Raw genomic sequence first — 7970 nt, forward strand, 5'->3', positions numbered from 1 at the left:
AAGATTTCACAGCCAGCGGTGATTTCCATTAAGTCCATTTTACCTGTTTCTCATCCGTGCTTTGTTGCAAAAGATATCTAAATGAATAGGCATTCATATGTCATTTATTTTAAAATGTCTGCCTCGCATGTCATCCTAAATATCATGACAAAACGTGAAAAGTTCTCCTTCCTCCTTGAATGGCTACAGGCGGAAAGAGCAGGATCACATAATGTCTGCCTGCCCACATCAGGCGGGGTTGATGTGAAACTCTGATAGTGCTGGCACCTGTACATTTCAGACCTTCTGATTCCAGGGTTCTGGGACTCTGAGCCATTATTTTCCTCTGTGTCAGAATGCTTGAGATAAAAAGGTAAGGAGGCTCTCCTGGCCTCTTCTGTCTGATCTAGAGTCCTGTACAGGTTGCTTTCTCATCTATTGCCCCACACGTTAGACCTGAACTTCACGTCTTCACCTTGCAGTTGAGATATTAAGCCATTGGTAGCTCATGAAAGACATGAAGAGTACAGCAATCCTAGCGTCTTTCCCAGATTCCCTTAGAACTAGGAGGATTGTGTCATGTGCCACAGCATCAACCTGCCCAGAACTGAGCTTTGGGAAGTTACTTAAAAGGAAAAATGAAGGTGTTGGCAAGGATGTGGAGAAAGGAGAACCCTCCTACAGTATTTGTGGGAATGCAAGCTGGTGCAGCCACTGTGGAAAACAGAACGGAGGTTCCTCAAAAAGTTGAAAATAGAGCTAACCTACGGCCCAGCAAATGCACTACTGGGTATTTGCCCTAAAGATACAAATGTAGTGATCCGAAGTGCACCTGAATGTTTATAGCAGCAATGTCTACAATAGCCAAACTATGGAAAGAATCTAGATGTCCATCAACAGATGAATGGATAAAGAAGATGTGGTATATAAAAACAATGGGATACTATGCAGCCATCAAAACCCCCCCCCCGAAATCTTGCCATTTGCAATGACGTGGATGGACCTAGAGCATATTATGCTAAGTGAAATAAATCAATCAGAAAAAGACAATTATCATATGATCTCACTGATGTGAGGAATTTGAGAAACAGGACAGAGGATCATAGGGGAAGGGAAGGAGAAATGAAACAAGATGAAACCAGAGAGGGAGACAAACCATAAGAGACTTTTAATCTCAGGAAACAAACTGAAGGTTGCTAGAGGGGAGGGGTGTTAGAGGAATGGGGTGGTCAGGTGAAGGACATAGGGGAGGGTATGTGCTATGGTGAACGCTGTCTGATGAATCACAGCCCTGTACCCCTGAAACAAATGACTCATATGCTAATAAAAAATAAAAATTTAATAAAAAGGAAAAATGAATTCCTATGCAGCATTCTAAGTGTGTGATTTACAATGTTACTTAAAAAGCTGGTCTTGGTTCTTTTGCAAAGTGTGAATAAGGATGTGAAATCAAGTAGGAAAGTATGGTCTCTGGCTCCTGTCCTCAACCCCCAATCTCACCCTCTAGCTCCTTTACCAATATGATTGTGTCAGTCTCTCAGCAGAGCGAATTTTCCTTAGCTTTTCCCTTTTAAAAAAATTTTTATTTATTTATTTGATAGAGAGGGCCATCACAAGTAGGTAGAGAGGCAGGCAGAGAGAGAGGGGGAAGCAGGCTCCCTACTGAGCAGAGAGGCCGATGCAGGGCTCAATCCCAGGATCCCGAGATCATGACCTGAGTTGAAGGCAGAGGCTTAACCCACCGAGTCACCCAGGTGCCCCAGCTTTTCTCCTTTGTCTTGTTCTGAGATATGCATGCCTTTGGTCATTTTCCTTCATCTGTCTATCCAGTTCTCTCCTCAATATATTTTTCTATCAACCTTATCTAGTAGGATTACATATGTATTTTTTCTTATGTAATTATTTGAAAATGTTTTTGTTTAATGAAACAGTAATTAAATTGGAAAGATAAGTCATATAAATGGCTATACTTTCAAGATGTGAAGGGTGGAAAAAGCAGGAGCATTACAGGGTGAAAGCACTCTATTGATTGCCTCTGGATCTCATGGTTTATCAATCAGCCACGTGATATAACTGGGGTAATAGAAAGCATAACATTTTATTGACCTGGTGATTTTATTAATCATAGTTTTCTCCCTTGCCTGTCTCTCTCTCTTTCTCTCTTAAGGCCAAATACTTTCTCACCTCTCTTTCAGACTGAGGTAACCCTTGAGCCAGTTCTAGTCAGTAAAAGTTAAATGGAAGTCTCCTGGAAGATTCTAGGGGAGGTATTCGTCTTTCTGTTAAAAGAGAAGTGCAGAAAGAAAAGGTTCTGTTCCCAATGTGTCCTACTTCTGAAGGTGGTTGCATGAGGACATGGTGGTTGGGGCAGCTGCAGCCATCTTGCCCCAAGGAGGAGAACACCAAGGGGATTGCAAAGACACCAACAGAGGGCCTTCATATCATTCAGTTGCTCAAGTACTCACTCAGCCATCGTATAATGAATGCTTATTTTGTACCAGTCTGTACTAGTGCTGGGAATTCACATGTCCATTTGTACAAAATAAACCGAGTCCCTGTTTACAGGAAACTTACATTTAATAGAAGGAAAGACAGCCAAAAATAAATATATACCAGGTAGAGTTAGGAGCTATGTAAAATGTTAAGAAAAATAAGAGAACTGGAGAGTGACAGGGTGACATTTTATATAGCTTGATAAAGGGAAGCCTGATAAAGTGACATTTGAGAGACACAAAGGAAGTGAGGGAGTTAGTTATGCAGATATTTGGGGTGTAGGAAGAAGTGTTTCAGGAAAAGGGAACAGCATATGCAAAGGTCCTGCACCAGAAAGGCCAGGGAGGCCAGAACTGAGCAAGCAACAGGGAGAATGGAGTAATGAGGTAAGAGAGATAGCAGGCATCCAGATAATTTAAAGGCTGGAAAAGCGAGGTAAGACTTTTTAATTTCATTCTGAAAGACATAAGAAATCTTTGGAAGATTTTGTGTAAGAAAACATGATACTTTAATCTTACCTTTCTGATACTTAAAAAAAAAAGCTTTTGGCCATTGGATATAGAAATGTTAGAAAAAAAAAAGAGCAAGGGAAGAAACTGAGAGACAGAAAAATACTGTGAGAGATGATGATGGTGGCTGGCTACAGGTGGGGGTGGTGAGGAAGAGAGAAAAGTTAGATTCTAGGTATGTTTTGAATTTCCTGATGGGGTTCCATGCAAGGTATTAGTCCAATGAGGGTCTATCTTCAGATTTCTTAAAACATGAGAAATATTAAGTTCCTCCTGTCTAAGCCACTATTGATGGGCTGTTCTACTTAAGGCTGAAAGTATTACTGATAGAGTTGGAAGCAAAACTGCTGTTTCTTCAGATGTTCTTTTCTTCCCATTTTACAAATTCCAACAGAGTCATTAGAGTCCTGAACCATTTTGTACCCTTAGCCTAAGGTTTACCTTTAACCTTTACTTCATTATTAAAGTCCATTAGAAATAGAATAGAATAAAAGAAAACTGAGGACTGGAGAGCTTATGTGCCTTGACAAAAGTCACATAGCCAATTCACAAGTATATTACAGCTCAGGTTGTAGTCCATGTTCGGATTACAATAAGAAAAGATGATAATAGAAAAGTACTTCAACTATTTTTCCAGAAGAGTTGGAAGTGGCTGAGCCAATTTCAACATGGAGCAGCCCTCTCTTGTGAGGTACTTAACAGATTTTGTCCCGTATCCTGTGTGCTTTCCCTGGCAAACTGTGCATCAGGCAAGGGCAGGGTTTCCTGCGTCTCCCAGGGCAGGTACTCTCCTCATTGCCTCTCTGGAAGCAAAGAAAAAGGAACTGGGTTGATTCGCTTAGTGGGATTTTGTCAGGGAGACTTGGATGGGAGAAAAGGAGAAAAACCTGGCCCAGAAAAAAAGCAAATATAAAGCACTTTTTTTTTTAGGTGAAAGCAATTAGTGCTGTTAATCTCTTTATTCTGGTGAAAAGTATGGCAGGTTAATTACAGGAATGAGCCAACCTGGTACACTGGGAATGATGAGAAAAAGACCCCTTTTAAAGGCTGGGGACAGCTTCATGAGAACAGAGCTGTCCAGTAGAAAATAGAATGCTAGCCACATATATAATTTTAAATATTTTAGTAAGCATTTTTAAGAAGTAAGAAGAAACAGGTGAATTAGAGTCATATAGTTAGTTTACCTCAATATATTCAAATATTACCATTTCAAACTGAGACAAGCCACATTTCAAATGCTCATCAGTCGCCTGCAGCTAATGGCTACCACATTGCACAGCACATTTTCAGAGAAATAAACATGAAAATATCTTTAATGAGAAAACTTCTGTGAGGATAAAACACAGTCTTTTTCCTTTTGTAATATTTTATTTATCTATTTATTTATTTATTGAGAGTGTATGAATTGGGGGAGGGGCAGAGGAAGAGGGAGAGAGAGAATCTCAAGCAGACTCCATGCTGAGTACCCAGGGTCTGACGTGGGGCTTGATCTCTTGACCCAGAGATACCACCCTAGTTGAAATCAAGAGTCAGATGCCTAACCTACTGAGGTGTCCCCAAACAACATCTTTTTAAGAACTCAGCAGTGTTACCTGTTTCAATGTATTTCAACCAAACACAGACCATTTCTAAGTCATTAAAATCTAGAATAACATTTGAGAAAGAATTCAGTACTAGGTAATGAAGGGTAAAATGGGGATAGTAATACTCATAAAGACTGATATTGCCCCTAAATGAGATGATATGTATGTCTGAAAAAATAGAACACTATGTGAATATACCTCTATGAGTAACATTCCTTTTATTTTATCAGAATATTGGTCCTTGGCTATGTAAACACTCCAAATATCTGTAGCGTTAATAGAATCATCTGTAAATGATTCTTTCCTTCCTATGTTTTTACGCTCTTTGCCTTTAAACCAATTATACATTTGGAAGCACTGACCAGGAACACATTCAAATTCCCAGAAATAATCAGTCTGATAAAGACTTGCAGCATTTTCTCCAGCCAGTCAGGAAATATCTGAATGTGCACACATGGAAAATCTAAAGTCTTTCTCAATGTAGCTAAAAACGTTGGGGGAAGGCCAGTGTTGGGGGGAGAAAAACACTGATGGTTTCTCAAGCCTTTTCTGGTCAAATATCTGATTTAAGAACACCGTATTCTGAGAGATGGAAGTACCTATAAATATATAAACATGCTTTTTTTTTTTCCTGCATCATGTCTGAGATTTCTGAATTTCTCTGTAATTACATTTAGCAGGAGAAAAACATCCACGGCTGTGCTGAGCAGCTCCCAGCAATCTGTCAGCTTTTCACAGCGTAGTAACCTACTGATCGCTGCCTCAGCCCTTCAATAAATACGTAGGCTGCGTGCGTGTGCGCTTAGAGAACTTCACAGGTTTCCATGGATACAGGAATTTTAGTGCTGAGGCGCATTTACTATCGCTTTTCTTGTCACCGAGAGTCCTGTAAACACTTGTGTTGTAAGATTTTGTGCAGAAATTTAGCATTTTACAGAGAACCAAGTCAGAATTACCTTTTCCCAGATGCATTGTAGGATTTTCCCTTACGGCAAAGTCCCTGAAATCATTTATATTTGTGGCCTCTTTTTAGTGATGTGCTTTCATTTATTAGACTAATAAAAGACAATAAAGGCTTAACTACATTGTCAGTATCACTTTTAAGTGGCAGATATTTACACTATGTAAATGTTACAATTAATAAATAAGACTACTGGCCCTGAATTTAAAATGGGAAGAGGCAAATAGGGAAAGTAGGAATAGGAATATTATGTATATATTGAGCCATTTTCCTGCCTGAATATGGTGAAATTCAAGTATCATTTCCAAGGATATCTCAGTGTATTTATTGACTGAGCATAATTTGAATTTATTCTCTCTTACTCAATTAAGCTTTTTGAATATTTTAAAGACCTTTCCACAGATCTATGAGAATGGCAGGATATGTGTTATTTTTCCTACTTCACACATGTATAACTGAGGCTTAGAAGGCTTAAGGAACGTGCGCTAGCAAGTGGTAAAACTGGGATTAGAACCCAAGACTCTTGACTCACTGTTCAGGGCTTTTCCATTGTCTTTTTTATTGGGTGGAATGCAGGCAACTTCTATAGAAAGCGTACCCCTTTCCTTCCTTCTTTGTTTCTGTGTGCCTCTGACCTGGGGCCTCATTAAATCACTCTTTTCTCCACCAATCCTCTTGGTGGCCCCAGAGACTTTGTTCAACCTGATTTACCGAGCTTAGTAATTTCAAAAGCACGTGACGATTCAGAAGTAATAATCCTAGAGAGATCACAAAGCCTGGGTGTGCACAGCATGAGGACTCTTCAGGGAAAGAGATTTCTAGATCCGATCATGCTGACTGAGGATGTACAAAGCAGACAGAATGAGAGGCTTGAGCACTTTGTAGAAAAATCTAGTCTGAACAGACATGAGCCCAGATATTGCAGTCAAGAAAAAAGCTTTTACTTTAATAACATGGATTTTGGGGTACAGGGGTGGGACTATTCGAGTGACTGTCTCAACTCTCACTTACTATGCTCATGTAGCCAGCAAACTCTGTCACCTCAGCAAATACCCCAGCTAAGACTGGGAAATCTTCTTAAGATTGTTTTTTGCTCGAGGCCTCATTCACCTCATTTTGTATAGGACTTTTGTTTTTTTGGTGTTTTGCATGTGGGTGTCTTCTTGGTTTTGTTTCATTTTTGTTTTGCTTGATTGTTTAATCTAGAAGGAAGGCTTCGCTTTCACTGTCCAATACAAGAGAGAGTTTGGGTAGAGGAAGAATTCTCCAATAAGAGGCCTGATCTTGGTCCAATCCCCATAGACATGGAGTAAGACGCTTTGAGGCTCAGGCCTCAAGGGCAACTTTCCAGGACCTGAGGAGTCATGGGTTTGTTGTGAGGATCAAATGAGACTATGGATATGAAAGTATTTACTGATGTGTGTGTGTGTGTGTGTGTGTGTGTGTGCAAATATCCACACACCAAACATCGTGTTGAGCACTCTGTCTGACATCACACAATACAAACTGGTTTTAGTCTCCATGTATTAATATGGCAAATAGTGGTTTGTTACATCACAGGCTTTTGCTAGAATGTGGACTTTATTCATTTAGCAACAAACATGACTAAATCGTCTCCATTATAGTTATTTCAACGTGTTTCAACCAACCCAGTTAGGCAACAACTGAGGGGGCCATGCACGTGGTGCTTCAGTTAACAGAATAACCAAAGTAATAGAAAATGGTGATTTGGTTGTAAGCTGACATCTGCTCCCATTCCATACCACGTGAAGCCCATGAGATCCCGGGATCACAGCTCTGGATTCAGATCAGCTTTGGTTATAACTGCCCAAGGTTAACTCCTCATTCCTTTTGCCTGGAAATTTGAATTCTGTGCTGCTGCTTCATAGAGAACCACTGAGTGATTAACTATTAGTCCTTCCTGTAAAAAGGAAGAGAGAACTCAGGGTTCTCCTGGACTACAAGGTTCTCTCTGTTTTCCCTGCAAATTTCACTCGGGTATCAAATTGAATTTACTCTGAACTGAATGCATTTTATCTATACCTGGCAAGGATCAAGAAGTAAAATTATAAGATTTATCTCATTTTAATTCTATTATGATGCATTTAATCACAAATACCCCCAAAAAGAAATGATAATTTATCATTTTGCCCTGACTGAGCATTCCTCCTTGGTTCATATTCATGAATCCATAATACAGAGAGGAGAAGGGATGATTAAGTGTCCGATTAGAGAAAACAGATTAACCTGGCAAACATAATAAATTTAACTCATAAGTGGGATGGCTTTATAAATGCTCACAATAACTCTCTTGTAGAAAATCATGAACCACTTCCTTCAGTGATGACTCAATGGAAATAGTTGGGGAACATAAAGCAAATGCATGTTTATGGCTTTCTCTTACAGACATTCAATGGGTATTGAAAGGCATATCTGATTCAGCTT

Source organism: Neovison vison, chromosome 6 (genome assembly GCF_020171115.1).
Source record: "Neovison vison isolate M4711 chromosome 6, ASM_NN_V1, whole genome shotgun sequence".
NCBI classification, from domain to species: Eukaryota; Metazoa; Chordata; class Mammalia; order Carnivora; family Mustelidae; genus Neogale; species Neogale vison.